At 45.8% G+C, this 19,977-nt stretch overlaps 1 long non-coding RNA gene and 1 pseudogene across 1 annotated transcript in view; both read right to left on the bottom strand.

The window, feature by feature from the left end:
- The window catches only part of LOC126253096 (uncharacterized), a 1,024,558-nt gene that overhangs the window by 872,453 nt on the left and 132,128 nt on the right, over positions 1 to 19,977 (bottom strand). The window lies entirely within an intron of this gene.
- On the bottom strand, positions 5,044 to 5,161 carry LOC126253968 (5S ribosomal RNA; annotated as a pseudogene).

Here is a 19,977-nt window from a genome sequence, read left to right as displayed (position 1 = left end):
CCTCTTTCTCTGTGTGAAGAAAGATTATCGGTAAGGCTCTGCATCAGTAATTTCTCAATTCTTTTCATCATGTATGTTCTCCGACTCTTCCCGGAAAGTACTCGCACGAAATTTCGTTAGTGAACGGCTCCATGATACACAACGCCTCTCTTACAGTGTCTGCCTCTGGATTTAGTTGACCGTCTCTTATAACGCTCTCGCGCCGACCAAAGGAAACCGTGACGAAACGTGCCGCTCTTCGTTGGATTTTTTCTGTCTCTTCTGTCATCTTACGTGGTAAGGCTACCAGATTGATGTACAATACTCAAGAATCAGTCGAACAGGGCGCCATGTAAGCCACTTCCTTCGTCGATGAATCACTTTTACTTAAGATTCTTGCGACGAATCTCAGTCTTTCCGTCTGATTTTCATACTATTCCACTTAACATCGCTCTGGATAGTTATTACTAGATATTTTACTGTATAGCCTACGCTCTTTCCAGGATTTTGTCATTAATAGTGTTGTTCTAAGGTAGTACAGTTATTTTTCTAGGTATGCACAATATGTTAAATTTATTTACGTTCAGGATGAACTCCCAGGGTCTGCACCCTTCATCAATCTTCTGACGATCGTTTTGCAAATCGATACTGTCTTCTGACTTGCTACTTTCTTATTACCAATCGCATCATTTTCCAACTGTCTTAAAGAGCTTCCCACGCTTTCTACTATATCATTTATATACATTGTGAACAGTAACGATCTTATCACACTTCTTTGGGGTACGTCAGGAATTACCTTTACATTTGTCGGTTGTGTTCTGTTAAGAGGGATGTATTGAGTTTTACCTGCAAGGAATTTCTTTATCCAGTCGCAAATACAGTCCGATACTCACTGAGCGCGTCTTTTTTTTTCCTTCACTAACTTCACTGACCGTCTAGGGATACCTAGACGCGTTACCAGCAGCGCTTTCTGCCGGGAACCAGCGATGAGTGAGAGAGTAGGACTGACTACGTCGTACTTTTAACGTTGGCAGTTTTCCTTGCACAGTCCAACAACGGAGCTACTTAAAATGCAAACATTGTAGGTTTGGCTTGGCCATGACTGTTGTGAATGTCAGTAGAAACAACGAGCTACAATAACGCGTCGCCGGCCGCGGTGGTCTCGCGGTTAAGGCGCTCAGTCCGGAACCGCGCGACTGCTGCGGTCGCAGGTTCGAATCCTGCCTCGGGCATGGATGTGTGTGATGTCCTTAGGTTAGTTAGGTTTAAGTAGTTCTAAGTTCTAGGGGACTGATGACCATAGATGTTAAGTCCCATAGTGCTCAGAGCCAATAACGCGTCACTTTTGTTATATTTTCCATAGGTGGTAATATTTAGCACTGTCACATGAGATGAACTTCACTTGACGATGTAAATATGACTGGAAATGTAGGCCTAACCTGCGACCACTGAACAACAATCCCACAGGTTACCTATATGCAGTACACCCACGCTTTACTAACACAAATCCAATAGAAGAAATGTATTTGCAATTGCGAATACGACGACACTTTATGCACAATTCATTGGTGACATATGAACATTTGTACCGGACCAGGTCTCGAACCCGGATTTCCCGCATTACTCGAGCGGTAGCCTTAACCATTCCGGGCATCTGAGCACGCCTCCCGGACCAACCCAGACCCCATCAAGTCGCCGGTGCCCACTGCTGCATTCACACAGTTGCTGTGATTCCCGTGCAGAGAGAGACTTTCATTGTTATTGTAGCGGCCTGTCCAAGCTTGTAATACTACTTTGAAATGTTTGTGTTTTACGGTGCACTGTGCAATGTCCTCCAGACATGCATGCATGTCTGAAGGAATAGCAGAAGTGGTTAAGGCGAGCACTCACGTAGTGCGGGAAATCCGGGTTCGAGTCCTGGTCCGGCACATATTTTCATATGTCGCTAATATATCGTACACCTGAACTCTAATTGCATTGGCAATTGCGAATACATTTCTTCTATTTCATACAGCTGTAGATTGTAGCAGTGTCTATTCTTTCAGACATGCATGAACGCATATTTGAAGGACATTGCGTAGTACACCATAAAACACGGATACGACAATATAGTAATCCACCTAATGACGGAGGTATACAATGAGGAGACAAAAGCCGTGGGGTACCTCCTAATATCGTGTCGGATCTCAATTTTCTCGGCGTAGTGCAGCAACTTGACGTGGCATGGGCCCAACAAGTCGTTGGAAGTCTCCTGCATAAATACTGAGCCATGCTGCCTCTATAGTGTCCGTAATTGCGGAAGTGTTGCCAGTGCAGGATGTTGTGCAGGAATTGACCACTCGATTATGTCCCGTAGATGTTCGAGGGGATTCTGGCCTTGTTGACACCTGAGTCCATGGCTTCGTGGGGTCTGCCCCGCACTCGAATCCTACCATCCGCTCTTATCAACTGAAATCGGCACTCAGCTGACCAGGCCACGGTTTTTCAGTCGTCTATGGCCTATCGAATATGGTCACGAGCTCACGAGATGTGCTGTAGGCGATATCGTGCTGTTCGCAGAGGCCCTCAAATCGGTCGTCTGCTGACATAGCACATTAACGCCAAATTTCGCCACACTGTTGGGTTGGGGTTGTTTTGTGGGAAGAGACCAAACTGCGAGGTCATCGGTCTCGTCGGATCAGGGAAGGACGGGGAAGGAAGTCGGCCGTGCCCTTTCAGAGGAACCATCCCGGCATTTGCCTGGAGCAATTTAGGGAAATCACAGAAAACCTAAATCAGGATGGCCGGACGCGGGATTGAACCGTCGTCCTCCCGAATGCCGAGCGACCGCAACGGTCGCAGGTTCGAATCCTGCGTCGGGCATGGATGTGTGTGATGTCCTTAGGTTAGTTAGGTTTAAGTAGTTCTAAGTTCTAGGCGACTGGTGACCTCAGAAGTGAAGTCGCATAGTGCTCAGAGCCATTTGAACAATTTTTTTAGGCCATAGTGACGCCGGAAATCTTTTCACATGAATCACTTGAGAACAAATGGTAGCTCCGCCAGTACACTGCCCTTTTATATCTTGCGTACGCGATATTACCGCCGTCTGTGTATGTGCATATCTGTGCCCCGTGACTTTCGTGTTCTCACTGTAATCCTCCAAAACGCGTCATGAAGCATTTAATAACAGGAGAGACTGCTTACAGTGATTTTTTCCGAATTGGCGGTTCTGCTTTGGCTCTGTTCAAGACAGTATTACGGTCATACTGAACGCTTAAAGCCTCGGTGCTGCTGTCCCGAAACCTCAAACGCAAACTGCCCACCGAGCGACGCGCTGTCCAGAGCCAGCAGGGCCAGCGTGACGTAACCTGGCAACTGCCGCCGTCGCAGCCAGAGGCGCACATGGCGCGGAAAGGCCGGGCGGCCCAAACGCCGCTGCGACCTGTATTTACACGGAGAGCTCTCAGCGCCGCCTTTTAGCTTCTGTCGCGTCTCGAAAACGACCGGCAAAAAACATCTTCGCGGCTGCTCACAAGTCGCGCGCCGCTCGCTTCTAGCTGGCGTGTTTACACGCTAACACATCTGCACGACTTCGGACTTGGCAATGTGAGAAATGTATATGCCGTTGACTAAACTACATCTCATATCTGCCTCTTGAGGACACGGTTTCATGCCATCAGCAGAAAAAATTCTGATACTCTCATCAGTCGTTGGCATTTGTTTGCATGAATGTGTACTAGTTTGACGAACCATCGTCGTAAAAAGGTGTTATTCTCTTGAACGTACCCTAATAACTATCTCTTTGGATAAGCCACAGTTCCATTCTATACTTTCCAATCATTCTTTTTATTAATCTTTTTAATAATATTGTTTTGGTACTAATCTTTCCTCTTCCACTCGTTTTGAGTTTGTAAATACTACTACTCTTCTCAAAACAGAAGGCAGCACGCAGAAATAACAAATATTAAATTCCATATCCAAAAAATTGTTCACACAAGAGAATATTACCGTAATGACGTTTCACCGCCCAACATACTCACAAATGAGATTTGCACCCCGGTATTAAAAAACCATAAAAACTATTTAAAACGAACACTGCACCGGGCGCTAATGGAATTCTAGTTACATTTTACTTTCCATACGCCACGGAATTAGCTCATCTCCTAGCTCATATTTATCGAGACTCGCATGGGGCAGCCATTAGTGCCGCGTGACTGCGAAACAGCACAGGTCACTCCTGTTTACGAAATGGGTAACAGATCGAATCGCTAACGCACGTCGCTTGCAGAATTCTTGACCATATTCTAATCTCAGACATTATGACACTTCTAGAGAGAGAGAGAGAGAGAGACAGAACAGATAGATAGAGAGAGAGAGAGAGAGAGAGAGAGACAGAACAGATAGAGAGAGAGAGAGAAAAGACACATTTCTCTTAAAACAGTCGGCACCGATTCCCAAAAACCATTCATGTGAAACACACCTTGCTTTACTCGTACACGACATCTTGCAAGCAACAGGTGAAGATGAACAGGTAGACTGCCTCTTCCTAGATTACTGTCAGGCTTTCGACACTGTACCGCATAGTCTACACTAATAAAGATACAGGGAGTGGACTAAAATATGGAAACACCAAAAACACAACACGTTACCATGCCCAATTCGGTGTAGGAAAACCGTCCTCACTCAAAAAAGTTTCCAGTCGGAATGGATATATACAACTGCTGTGTGGTTTTCAAGGGAATCTTCCAAATTCCTCCTGCAAAATAGTGGCAATTTTTTGATTCAGCCGAGGATGGAGGTTTATAGCTATCACGTCCCCTTCTCTCCAAAGTAAACAACAAAGGCACAATAATACTAAGATGTGATGGCTGAGGTGGCCAGGTGCGCACTCCGTTTTCAGGCCACGAGTGGCCTACCGGGACCATCCGGCCGCCGTGTCGTCCTGAGTGGAGGATGCGGATAGGAGGGGCGTAGGGTCAGCATACCGTTCTCCCGGTCGTAAGATGGTATTCTTGACCGAAGCCGCTACTATTCGGTCGAGTAGCTCCTCAATTGGCATCACGAGGCTGAATGCACCCCGAAAAATGGCAACAGCGCATGGCGGCCTGGATGGTCACCCATCCAAGTGCCGACCATGCCCGACAGCGCTTAACTTCGGTGATCTCACGGGAACCGGTGTGTCCACTGCGGCAAGGCCGTTGCCTGAGGTGGCCAGGGGAGAAGCAACAATTCATCCTACTGCTCGCAAAAGCAGTCCTAGACGATGCGAGCTGTGCGAATGAGGTCCCTGTTGTTGCGAACAGGCGAAACTACTTTCGTCGGCCACAACTCTGGGTCCTTTGATTGCTGCGTCAAGTAGCACATAAAACTAGAACAAACGAAATATTACCTCACTCTATTACATTAATAAATAAAAGATTTACTTAACTTTGACACACTTTTTTGCCACTCGAGTACTGAATAATTTACGACTGTCATTGACTAGCAAAGTATCACCTGATGCACTAATTAAGAAACTGTTCTCCTGAGGTACAAAAATACAAGTTCGTCCGAAACTTTAACTACTCGTTGATCCGAGGTGATGATGTTGATTGCTGCAGTTGAGGTCTCGAACTAGGCTGAGCTCTTGCCTGCCCAACACTATATTGACCTCAGTGCGAGGGCGCTGCAGTTGCTGGGAGCAGTGTGTGATTTGTGCTTTTACCAGTGGGGGGGGGGGGGGGGGGATGTCTTAGAGGGTTAGTATAATTATATATGTTACCAGCTTGGACCGTGGCGTTACCCATGGTTAAACATTTATAAACAGATGTTAATGCCGAAACTCACTATTCACGCGTATGCACTATCATAAAAGCCATCCCTTGTTATATCTTTAAAAGTACATTATAGGTAAAGCTTATTTACAAAATCATCCACATAGAGGCACATTTGTGAAAAGCTGTACTTATTCTGATGATAGAAAACTGAAACATGCGTTACTTTTCTACGTAACCTCCCTGCACTTCAGTGCAGTTTTCCCGATGTTTTACGAGTTTTTTTTTTATTTCATCAGAAAATATGTTTTTCGGTTGCATCTGTAACCAATTTTGCACACCTCTTCACAGTTTTCCACGACGTTTGGATCCGATTGCAGGTTTTAGTTTCGTACGCAACACATCACATCCACCATACAATACAGACCTGGCTCTAAAGCCTTTTACGCGGGGTGACGTCTTGCAAACATTGTGGCATGCTACGGAAATGTGGCGTGCGTCATCTTGTAGCCTGCTACAACGGCATCATCTTGCGGCGTATGTTGCATGCGGCAGGTTAATTTATACTTTTATTTATTTTAACTCTTTTAGCACCACTGTTAGTATCCTGACTGTCAGAGTTTGTACACGTATCAGGTAATGCACTGCTCTTAAGGAAATCAGAAATTTTGCTTTGTTTGAATGATATCCTGAAATTCCGTAGTTCTTACAGGCCTGGACGCACTCAACTCACTAATGAAGCTACTGAAGCGGGAACGTGTGAAGATCGCCGCGTGTCTGGCGGACGCGAGGCGACGAACGAACGGCACCAATTAATTTGGAGTACGCGATGCTGGGGAGCCTGCGTTAAGCTCCACCCACATGGTTCGCGGCTAGCGAAGTCAGACTGTCCGATCCCGTCTGACCAGTACCGTTGCTCACTTCGCACTACTTTGTGGTTTCGTCCCAGGCGCGTTAGTCCGCGCCATACCGTTGCCAAAAGGTGGCCTAACGGTAAATGTTCGCACAGGCAACGGGCCGGTCACCACCCTGTGTCAGGGCCGGGGGTGGGAATTTCAGCCCCCAGCTCACCCAACTCTGCGGTACGACTGCTGAGGTATGACTGCCACACTACTTCCCTCGCAAGTTCGCAAGGAAACGGATGACGAAAGCAACAATGACAACATGAGAATGATGATTTAGTTCTAAATGTTTTGAAATGCTTAACTACTACATAACACTTTTTCAAAATTAATAAGCAAACATATTAATAGTAAGACTGTATTAAAAACTTTCAGTGTTCGGCTCCACAAATTTAAATTATATGTAAAGTTTCACTCCAGTGCGTGGGAAATAAACATCCCAGGTTGGGATGCATAAACTAAACTAAAGCCAGAGGACGGGATGGTCTGATGCAGAGGGGGGGGGGGGGGATCCCCCCATCCCCCCTTCAAATCGCACACTGGCTGGGAGGGAGGTGCAGTCTTCTGGAGCGCTTCCCATATGTCGTCGTGGACCGCAGCGAGCCCTCGCTAATATCTGTGGTACTGATTCGCGTTGCCGACTTTGCTCTGCCACTGCGATCTCTGCACGTTATCACACCTCTCCTCTTGGAACACAACATCACTATTGGGGAAATGAACATTGTACCATTGGAAGGACCTTGTCGGGCAAAATGATCAATCATTGGAAGTAACGCGACCCTGCAGAGTAACCATGGTACTCATGACATACCATGATATGTCTGCCCAAATCGTCACTGAACCCCCACCATGTTTCACTCTCGGGACGCAAACTCGGTGACAAGTTGGAAAAAGTGTGCAACGAGACTCATCCGACCAAATTCTTCCATCGCTCCATAGTACAGGTTTCACGGATTCGGCACCGCGTTTCCCTGTTATGGGGATTCGCATCAGTGATGGTTATGGAATTCTGGCTGGCGCTGCTATTCCCAGCTTATCATCATATTTTGATCTTGCCACGGTTCGCGAATGCGACATTCACTTCTGCAGTGTCTTTTCCAACTGTTGTCCTCTTATTTTGCGTCACAGTCCTCTTCACTGACCGTCTCCCCCCTCCCTCTCCTCGATCACGCAACATTCACTCAGTGGATAATAAAGCACCCACTACACAAGCAACAACAATTTGCCCACGTTCGAATTCACTAACTCCAACATATGCACTCACAACTACACAGAAGACTGTTCTGACCTCGACTGGCACTTGCAACAGACTGAGGACAATGCCACAGGTGCTGTTCGTGGTCAAAGACAACAGCGCACCTGCAGGCTTGGCTAGCGTTAAAGCATGCACTTTTCGCGGTGTTTCCATATTTTTGGTTAACTCCTTTACTGTCATATGGAGTGTTTTCCGAAATGTCTGACTGGTTCGAGGAATACTTGAATAATAGAAACGAAATTAACACTGCGTGTGTCGCAAGGACCTCTAATAGGACCTCTTATGTTCGTAGTACGCCTTATATACAGGGTGTGTGTATTGCGTATTAAACCGGGGACCTAGAAACGACGGAGAGGCTTCGTCCCGCCGTAGTCCTCAGTGGTTCACAACACCACAACAGGCCGCAGTCCACCCACCTCACCGCTGCCGCACACCGAACCCAAGATTATTGTGCGGTTCGGCCCCCAGTGGTACCGCCCCCCCCCCCTACCCCCACTCCCGGGAACTTCTCATACCAGACGAATGTAACCCCAAATGCTTGCATGGTAACGATGGCGTACGCGTACGTGGAGACAGTATTTGCGGAGCAATCGCCGACATAGTGTAACTGAGGCGGAATAAGGCGAACCAGCCCGGATTCGCCGTTAGATGGAAAACCGCCTTAAAAAACCATCCATAGACTGGTCGGCACACCGGACCTCGACACTAATCCGCCGGCCGGATTCGTGCCGGGGACCGGCACGCCTTCCCGCTCGAGAAGCTGCGCGTTAGACCGCGCGGCTAGCCGGGCGGTCTTTATATACAGGGTGGTCAGGAACAGTTTGAAAAGCTAGTCAGGGAGTTGCAGGATAAGTTGCGAGCGCAAATTCAAGCGGTCCGCTAGATACAATTAGTGTCAGTTGTTGTCACAGCGGAGATGGTAGCACACGAGACTGCCCCGCTTTTGACTCGGGTTCTATGCTTACTACCGTCCCATGTACAATTTTTGTATCGCTCTCTTGTTCGGGTTTAGGAAAACAAACGACGAACACGTTTGGCGACACCGTCTCAGGCGGGCGGCATGAATTTGCGCGCGCAACGACCTGACTCGCTAACTTCAGTGCGAATGAACTCGGACACGGCGCAACGTATCGAATATTTTTCTTAACAATTATTTATCAGCTCAGTCTACCCTGCAACACGCTTACAAGCTTTTCAGACTGTTTCTGTCCAATCTGTATGTACAGTTCGTCATATATGATCACACTATAAATTGTTCGCTGACGATTCAATTGTGCACAGGAAAGATCGTCTAACAGTGTAAGGATTTGGAGAAAGGCATCGACTGAGTCTCTTTTTGATGTAATGAATGGCAGATCCGTTTAAATGTGGATAAAGATTTGTTTGAGCGAGGGTAAAAGTAAGGTAATGCCTGTAACAAAGAGAAATAACCAGATAGTGCGAGGGGACTTCAAAAAGTTAGTTATACATGTCGTTCGCCACTAAGACATTGCCCACCACGAGTGGAGAGTGGGCGCATTGTCAGAACAGAGGACAAGTCCCGGGTTTCCTGCAGATCCTGCGGTACGCATAACAGGTGCATCGCAGACAGGGAGTGACGTGGCGCAACGACTGGGAGCACACTCCAGAGTTGAAGTACGCGGGGCAGTAGAAGTAGAATTGCACACAGATTCACTGTGATATTCTGCCGGTGTGTAGAGCAGAAGCAGTATCGCATCCTGCCATAGTGAAATAGTGGCAGCAGTTTGAACAAGGTCGCACGTGCGTGTGTGACGCTGATCGGGAAGAAAGTCGATCGGCAATGTGCAGCCAGTCGAGGAACTCATTCGTAGTAATCGTAGATTTTCGGACGATGAGGACTTTCACAGAGCAACACTGCAATACAGTCGATGTCCAGTAAAAAAGTATGCCCACATACCGTTCAATGTGTAAATCGGGTGCCGTTTCTGCAATCTACAATTTTAATATACTGGATGTGTAACGCTGATCTTAATACGTACGAAAACGTTTGGTCGCTTGACCTTCAATTAATGCCGTTCTTCGTGCTTGAGGATGATCTATAGTTTGACCGAAACTGAGTGTTTTAATAAAGAAATGACATGCAGCTATTGTGTCAAATCACGATTTTCGGAAATTAATTATGATTTGCGGTATTTTTTTTTTTTTTTTTTTTCAGAATCAGGCATTAACTGAAACTTGTTGGGCGACGAAAATTGTGCATCGCACCGGAGCCCTGTTCTTTTTCCATTTGCTTCCAGTATTCTGGCAGCTCTGCCACCCTATTTCGTCTTGCAGGTCGACTCAAAACTTAGTTCTGGACAGAGCCAATAATATCATTGAGGCGCAGTGAGGACGCACTAATTGAATCGAGGTTTTTATCGCGCTACGACATTGCGCGTGCGTTTGGTTCGGACGCACAAATGACGCCATATGGCGGCGCTTCCGCAGTAAATGGCGACAAAAAAGTTAAGCTGGCTGTAGCGACAAACGCGACGTTTTTGCTCGCCTGTCTGCGCGCTATAAGCAGACCCGCCAGGGAAGGCAGTCCCGGGAAAATGCACGTCAAAGCGTCGTGCTCAACGAGCGAGAGATTCACTCAGAGTTGACAAATCTTTGCAAGAAAAAGCAAGGATATTTTTTAAAGTTCTTCATTTTTTCACAAGCCTGCGTCACACATTATTCTTACTAAATGGCTAATCCGATGCTCGGTCCCAGTTGCGGTTGCCTGTCTAACTGCTAGCAGGGGTTACAACAATTTGATTTTTAACATTTCATATAATCACTAAACGAATTGGGAAAGCTGCCTAATATACTCATTAAGACGCGTAATCTTATGTTAAAGATTTAACACAGTAAGCCAAGTACTACAGTTAGAAACGGTGTACACGAGTACGTGTTGCGGCAGCGTAATTCACTGCGTAAATTACCCGGACTTATTCATCCATTACTTGGGAATGAGAGCAGTTAGCGGCTTGCAACGAACTTTATACATACTTTCAAACCCTTTTCGATGTTTTTCTCATGATAACCCACCCTCCTCCCACACATATACACACAAACAAAATCATGAAAGGAAAAACTGTCGCCTACTACATTTTTGCTGTTCGTACAGTAAGACTTGAGCATCAGGCATGACTTTTTAATTTATTACTTCTTTAGTACTGTACTACCTCTACACATTTTGAAGATAGTACCCACATACACCAGTCAATGTACATGCAAAATCAAATTACTATACGATTCACAGTTCAAGAGATAAGACGTCAGTAACATTGAGATGAGTGAAGTGTTAGCTCAAAACAGAGCGAAAGTTCCCAGACTAAACTCATTCAGTGTTAGATAATCACAGCACTTAGGACTTCCAACAAAGTTAAAACATTAATTTCAAATCTTTACCAAACTTTTCTCACTTACATTGTTAACGTGAAATATTTGAACACATTAATTCATCTGTATAGAAATCATACGTGTGAAGCTGTTCTATAAAATGGAATTCGCTTCTTTAAAGAATTGAAGGTGGAGGTTTACTGGTCGTCACTAAGAAGTTTACTATGTCCTCTCGCTTAATCTGGTGAAGTTCCTCGTACGAGGTGCAACACGAAATTTCCGAAAAGTTGAATATTGGTCGAAAGCAGACCAAACTTTCGCCACTTGGCGCCTCTTGATGTGTTTTTCAAATGCCAGTCTTCCTCGTAGCGTGATTGTGAGTGCATCGGTGTGAAAGTCATTGCTGATTTCTCTACGTCGTGCTCTACTGAGTCTGCGAATTTCACAACGGCCGACTTGAAGAGACAAAGGACCTGCATTATGTTTTCTTTTAAGCCCCGCAGAACTGCAGCTGAAACTCACTGCATGCTAAGACAGACTTTAGGTAAGCAAGCTTAGAGTTAAGCAATGGCATGTGAGTTGTTTCAACAATTTAAGGATAGACGTGAGTCTGTTGAGGGTGACAACCACTCTGGCATATAAAAAAACATGTAGAAATAAAAGCACCACCTTAACTCTTCTGTATATTTCATTAATCCATTCTCGAAACATTTTTTGGACTAGGCGTATGTGTACGTTTACACCAGTGGTCATGGCGTTCTTTAAGTTCTCTCAAGTGGTTCAAGGGAATCACGGAAATCCTACGCAATACTGGCCGTATTGAGGCCTTTGAATCATTTCCGCCAGAACACGAACTCAGTGGCTTAACGACAGAGTTCACACTTTCGGTAAGCGAATGCAAGTTGCATGCTGCGCTGTGCGCAGCTGACGGACGTGTTAGTAAAACTGCAGTAGACCACTTGTGGGGACAAGCAGCGCTCAGCCGCAGCCACCGGCAAATCTCATTAACGTTAGAAGACTGCTCGGCGCAGCGCGTGCACAGATATGTTTGCGCAAGGAAACGCCGCTCTAGCGTCTCATAACACTGAAACACACTCTGACTTGTATGTCTAGCGTGTGCGCGTACTCATAAAGGTCATCGACGAGCTGTTATGGAAACGTTCAAAGTGTAATGCGAAACTCCTTCCGCGCTTGAAGTTACACAGCTGTCCAGCCGATGTGCACACACTGCACCGCGTTATAGATCAGTATTGTGAAGCCCAGGATCGTCTGTAGCTTGTTTAAACAGACAACACATAAAATCGGGGCAAAGTTATTTTGCACAGGTACATGTGTCAGACAGCTACTGTTTTAGAGGCCGCCGCAGTACTTATATACTTAGTATCGTCCGTGGCAGATTTAGACCTCACACGTACTTCTTCAACACAGAAATTCGAGTAAGGTGGCAAAGTCGTTAAGACGCTAGATTCGCATTTGAGACGAACCGGGTTCAAATTCCCTTACACCCATTCGGAATTTGGTCTTCTCTGCTTTCCCTATATCCATCAGTGAAAGGGTGCTTTCTCTGAACCTGTATCAGAGCCTGAACTCCGAATTCAGTGATCTCTTTGTGGACCGGCCTTAAAGCCTAATCATCTGTCCTTTCTTCCTTTACAGACCAGTAAGATATGGCCTTATGTTTCCACTAGTGGCAGAGGGTGATTTGTGTATGTGCAAAACACGGGAGCTAAGCGTTTAAAGAGCCGCTAGATCTCAAAGGGAGAAATGTATGGAAAGTGTTGAAGAGTACATTACAGAATACGCCTCGAGTGATTAAGCGAAAGCATCGGAAACTTTAGGCAGGAAAACCGCGAGGAATTCGAACTCTGTTCTTCCAAAATACGACTGCATCAATGTATCCAGGCCGTAGTCGAGATTCGCGTTAGGCTGATATTAGCTACATCATGGTTAATTTATGTTGTATGTGTAAATTCGTAGGAAACAATAGTACATTTCTACATCTACACAGATACTCCGCAAGCCGGCGTACGGTGCATGGCGGAGGTACCATGTACCACTACCAGTCATTTCCTTTCCTGTTCCAAAAAATGGCTCTGAGCACTATGGGATTTAACATCTGAGGTCATCAGTCCCCTAGAAATTAGAACTACTTAAACCTAACTAATCTAAGGACATCACACACATCCATGCCCGAGGCAGGATTCGAACCTGCGACCGTAGCAGTCGCGCGATTCCATACTGAAGCGCCTAGAACCGCTCGACCACAACGGCCGGCACTTTCCTGTTCCGCTCGCAAATAGAGCGAGGGAAAAACGACTGTCTGTATGCGTCCGTATGAGCCGTACTTTCTCGTATCTTATCTTCGTGGCCCTTAAGCGCAATATACGTATGTTGGCGGCAGTAGAATCATTCGGCAGTCAGTTTCAAATGCCGGTTCTTTAAATTTTCGCAATAGTGTTCATCGAAAAGAAAGTCGCCTTCCCTCTACGGATTCCCGTTTGAGTTTCCGAAGCATGTCCGAAACACGTGTTGTTCGAACCTACTGGTAACAAATCTAGGAGCCCGCCTCTGAACTGCTTCGATGCCCTCTTCTGTCCAGTCTGGTACGTATCTGAAACACTTGAACAGCATTCAAGCACAGGTCGCACCAGCGCCCTACATGCGCTGTCTATTACAGGTGAACCACTGTTTCCTAGAACTCTCCCAATAAATGGAAGTCGACCATCGGTCTTCTCTACTACAATCCTTACACGCTCGGTCTATTTCGTATCGCTTTGCAAAGTTATGCTAGATACTTAAACAACTTGACTGTGTCGCTTACCGTCGAGGACAACATATTTGATTCTATTACTTAAGAAGTCTTCAAGCCACTCACATACCTGTGAACTTATTCCACACGCTCGTACCTTCACGAACAGCCTGCAATGGGGCAACGTGTCAAATGCGTTTCGGAAGTCTAGAAATGTGGAATCCGCCTGTTGCCTTTCATCCATAGTCCGCAGTATATCATGTGAGGAAACAGCAAGTCGAGTTTCGCACGAGCGACATTTTCTAAAACCATGCTGATTTGTGGTCATAAGCTTCTTAGTCTGAAGAAAATTTATTATATTCGAAATGAGAAAATATTCAAGGATTCTGCAGCAAACCGATGTTACGGATATTGGTCTGCAACTTCGCGGGTCCGTTCTCTTACTCTTCTTATATACAGGAGTCACCTGCGCTTTTTCCAGTCGCTTGGGACGTTGTGCTGAGTGAGAGATTTGCGATAAATGCAAGCTAGGTAAGTGGTCAATGCCGTCGAGTACTCTTTGTTAACCGAACTAGGATTCCATCCGGACCTGGTGACTTATTTTCTTTCAAATCTTTCAGTTGTTTCTCCACGCCAGGGACGCTTATTACTATGTCATCCATACGGGAGTCTGTCGACGGTCAAATGACGGTATGCTTGTACGATTCTCCTGCGTGAACGATTTCTTGAATGTGAAATTTAAAACTTCGGCTTTTGTTTTGCTGTTCAACTGCGACAACAGACTAGTAAACAAAGGACTAAGTGGAAACCTTAGACATGGTTAGCGATCTTACATTTGACCAGAATTTTGGTTCTCTGCCAGGTCTTTTGCTAAGGTATGAAGGTGGTAGTTTCTGTATGCTTCGTGCATATATCTTTTCAGAGATTGTACCAACGCTTTGCTTGTCATCATTCGTGGGTTCTCTTTTGATTTCAGCGGCCGCAGCCACTAACGTCTCTCTAATGCATTGTTGCCTAGTGGACTCTCTTCATTCAGATTTTCAGTTTTCGTATAATTCTCAGGGAGCTTCTAAAAGCATATGTTGTTTTCGTCTTGAAGATGCAAGTAGGCTAATAAAAGATCATGCATGCGGAACTGAGCAGGCATCCTTCCACCACATAACAACCTCGAATGGAAATGAAAGAAATGCTAAAGTATACTCGCTACAGACATACCCACTGTCAAACATTCTATAGTGGAATGGAGAATATACAGGGTGGACCGAGCCAAATATATCACGAAATAAGCGTCAGACGAAAAAAACTACAAAGAACGAAACTTGTCTAGCTTGAAGGGGGAAACCAGATGGCGCTATGGTTGGCCCGCTAGATGGGGCTGCCATAAGTCAAACGGATATCAACTGCGTTTTTTAAAAATAGGGACCACCATTTTTATTACATATTCGTGTAGTACGTAAAGAAATGTGAATGTTTTAGTTGGACCACTTTTTTCGCTTTGTGATGGATGCCCGTTGGGCATTTTGATCACAATAGCCATACATCAACACGATATCGAACTTTTCCGCCATTGGTAAACGGTCCATTTGAACACGGGTAATGTATCACGAAGCAAACACCGTCCGCATTGGCGGAATGTTACGTGATACCACGTACGTATACATTTGTGACTATTACAGCGCCATCTATCACAAAGCGAAAAAAGTGGTCCAATTAAAACATTCATATTTCTTTACGTACTCCACGAATCTGTAATAAAAAATGGGGGTTCCTATTTAAAACACGCAGTTGATATGCGTTTGACCTATGGCAGCGCCATCTAGCAGGCCAATCATAGCGCCATCTGGTTTCTCCTTTCAAGCTAGACGAGTTTCGTTCTTTGTAGTTTTTTCGTTTGATGCTTATTTCGTGAGATATTTGGCCCGGTCATTATCAATGGGCCACCCTGTATAGGGGACGATCAAACAGCTTCTGTTTGAGGGCGTTGCTACGATGCGGGAACATAAATACCGACAATTAAGCGAGGGATTAGTGTGCCGTTCAGATTTTTCCGACGTAGGTACGGTAAATGTGGAAATGTGAACTATGGCGACGTTGTTACCAAACACGTCCCGACAAGACCAACGTGCTGTTATTGTTTTCTTGGCTGCCGAAGGACAAGACATGCATCGGACAATGAAGAATATGTATGGGGCAACAACTCTGTCGAAAACCACCGTTTTGGAACGGAGCGCCTCCTTCCTAGTAACCGCGATGCGACACAAGGCGCCAGTCAATCTGGAAGGTCAGCCTCAACTGTGAGGCTCTAGTGGCTGACACTCCAGCATCCGCCCAATAGTCCTGATCTCTTCCCTTGCGAATATGACGCCCTGTAGGGTGTACAATTCCTGTCGAACGACAATGTGCAGCAGGCAGTTACTGACTTCTTCATGCAGCAGAACACGGTGTCTTACCAAACGGCAGTCTTCGACCTGGTGCGTCGGTGTGATGATTGCCTCAGTGCTCGAGGCGATTTTGCCTGAACGGCATACCGATTTTGGACTCTAAGGCCTTCGAATGGGAATTTTTTGATCGCCCCTTATACACACATATGTAACCCACTTGACAGTGATTTGGCGAATGATCAATAATGCGTGTGCACTGCTACCCACTGAAATTTTAACAACAGGAAGGATAGCAACTAACGTTTTTTTCTTATGGTGCACCTACAGAATAATAGGAACAACACATGATTAAGTCTGTACGCGGTTTGGGGTACAGACAGAAGGAAATTCAGTACACAGAGCTGCCACTCTGGCAGCAATAGTGGCCCTAGCTTAGCTAGAAACAGAATCGGAGAGAACCTGGATGTTAGATGCGTGTACGTCATTCCATGCTGCTTGACGGGCGCTAAAGACTACACTGTTGAGCGCCCATAACACCATATCCATCCATCACCATCCATGCTGCTTGAAATCTACGCCAGAGATCATGAATCTCCGTGGCTTCCGAGTATTGGCGTGCCCGTCTCTCGGCAATTCATTACCAGATGGGAAAGAAATCTGGAAAACGAGCTGGCAGGGCATCAGTTGGAACACTCTGTATCGAGTTCAGCACAGGCAAAACGCTATGTTGCATTACCGTGTTGAAAGATAACACGGAAACGGCAAAGATAGAGAACATCCTCCGGCTTTAACATGTCAGTTGTGTAACGGCTGCTGTCCAAATTGCCGGCTGCGCGAATCGTAGTTAGTCGTATTGCGTACTCAATGGCACCCTATCCAAATAAAGCCAGTGCTGAGCCATTATGACGATGACGAATGGAAAGTGGCAACATCCATTCTCCTCACAGCCTCCACACAGGGATACGTCCATCGTGATGCTGTACGCAGAACAGGAACTGGACTGAAGAGGCTACCTCGTTACACTCCTGTATTCAGTGTAGACGTCGAGCACACCAGTGTCCGCGCGTCACTCCCTACTGCTGCGTCATGGGAAACAGCAACAATGGTCGCCGTGTTGGCAGTCCGTGGCGCTCCAGACGCCGTCGCTCTGTTCATCTGGATGCCTGCCTGGATGCAGAAAATCCCATTCCCTAAGTCAGGGTACGTGACGTGGCCGTACGATCCTGCACAGCTGAGCTAATAGTATATCTTTACTCTCGGGCGCTAAACGCGTGGGGCCGTTGTGATCCTGCATGGCGTGTACTATAGCCCTCCTGAGCCCACTGACTCCACATTCGCACAGTAGTCGTGGGATCCCGACCAACTCGAGCAGCAATATTGCGGAACGATAAACCGACGTCTCCACTCGCCACTATCCTCGCGATGTCGAACTTCGACACCCGCTGTTCTTTCTGTCTCGCACGAGACTTTACACGCACAAATAACCAACAGTCAAGGCCATTTCTGAGTGAGAAACTGCTGCGTAAGACTTAAATACAGGAAGTAATTGGTGTAAGTGCAAATATTTCTATTGATGACTGAGGACGGTTACTGAACGGCCGGCCGGTGGGCCGTGCGGTTCTAGGCGCTACAGTCGGGAGCCGAGCGACCGCTACGGTCGCAGGTTCGAATCCTGCCTCGGGCATGGATGTGTGTGATGTCCTTAGGTTAGTTAGGTTTAATTAGTTCTAAGTTCTAGGCGACTGATGACCTCAGAAGTTAAGTCGCATAGTGCTCAGAGCCATTTGAACCATTTGGTTACTGAACAACATTACATCTGGATTTATATCATTTGCTGACTAATAATAATAGCTATTACAAATCGTGTGTTTTTAGGTTACATTACATCTGGATTTATATCATTTGCTGACTAATAATAATAGCTATTACAAATCGTGTGTTTTTAGGTTGGTTAGTACCTCCAAGTGGATGTGGCAAGAGCAAGCCATTAATGCTTATTTCCCCCTAGGCATCACGTTAGGTGTTGAAGTGTGGATGCATGGACGCAAATGGTTAGTCTGTACTGACAGGCGTGCAAAAAACCTCAAGTCGTGAAGTTTGTGACGTGTTTGTGGGAACACTGTTTGACACAGAGAAAAAATAATTAATACACCGAGGTGTGTAAATAAAAATATCTGAACTTATTCCCGTTACACCTGTATACAATGTAGAAGGCGTTATTCCTATTTTGTGTGCTGAAATGCTGATCATTTACATATTCAAGCTTTGTGGTACATTTCCTGCCTATTTTCTGTTTGTTTACTGCACTCTCATTGTGAAGCACTTTTAAAGGCCCACCGTAAATTTCATACGAAGAGGTACGGGTCCATTTCGTTTCCTGTGGTTTATCGATAAAGCCCAATGCAAAGGTCACTACTTTATCTGTAATACGAACTCTTCATCGGTTTCTTCATTTCTCAAAATGTTGTCCCAGTTTCCCGTGGTCCGAACTTGGTAGGAAGTTTTCTTCTTAGAACACTCACTTTCATTTACTTGTCGCACAACGCTACCTAACAACGTAGGCCAACGAAAAGGTTTCATGTGACCACGTGCCTGTGGATCCATTCTTCCTCCCCTTTTCCTACATTGTTTAACTCTTGCGTTTAAGATGCCATAGTCGACCGGGGTGGCCGAGCGGTTCTAGGCGCTTCAGTCTGGAACCGCGCGACCGTTACGGTCGCAGTTTCGAATCTTTCCTCGGGCATGGCTGTGTGTGTTCTCCTTAGGTTAGTTAGGTTTAAGTAGTTCTAAGTTCTAGAGGACTGATGACCTCAGATGTTAAGTCCCATAGTGCTCAGAGCCATTTGAACCATAAGATGCCATGATCAAGCGTACGGCACACACGAGGAAACCAGTGTACTGATGCCTGGGTAGCGGACGTAACCTCTGATTCAGTTGTAACGAACACAATACGAGGTTACGGAATCTCAGAGCAGATGTGTGATTGGCTTTCACAGAAAATTATTCGTAAAGGATAAAATTCTTCAGACATAAAAATACCTTGGAGTAAACCCCAAGGGACTGTTATAGAACCATTAGATTTCAAAAATGGTTCAAATGGCTCTGAGCACTATGGGACTCAACTGCTGTGGTCATAAGTCCCCTAGAACTTAGAACTACTTAAACCTAACTAACCTAAGGACAGCACACAACACCCAGCCATCACGAGGCAGAGAAAATCCCTGACCCCGCCGGGAATCGAACCCGGGAACCCGGGCGTGGGAAGCGAGAACGCTACCGCACGACCACGAGATGCGGGCATATTAGATTTCACAGTATTTATAAATGACCTAGTAGTTACTGTCAGAAGTTCGATGAAGCTTTTTGCGGATGTTGCTGTCGTAAATAGAGCAGTCGGCAAGCTAGAAGATTGCGGCGAAATGCAGGAAGACGTGCAGAGAGGATCGGCGACTGGTACAGAAGTTGGCAGCTGACTCTCATATGTAACGTGCTGTGTATAAATCAGAGTTGCTGTAATTTAATCCGCCGAAAAAAACCATGCAGACAAAAAAATAAAAAAATCCATCAAATAAGCCAATAAAATCCATTTATATTTAATTATGAAAATTTAATTAACACAGAAAACGTTACATACGAGGCTTGGAACTTAAAT

Source organism: Schistocerca nitens, chromosome 4 (genome assembly GCF_023898315.1).
Source record: "Schistocerca nitens isolate TAMUIC-IGC-003100 chromosome 4, iqSchNite1.1, whole genome shotgun sequence".
NCBI classification, from domain to species: domain Eukaryota; kingdom Metazoa; phylum Arthropoda; class Insecta; order Orthoptera; family Acrididae; genus Schistocerca; species Schistocerca nitens.
This window is presented reverse-complemented; position numbering and strand designations above follow the sequence as displayed.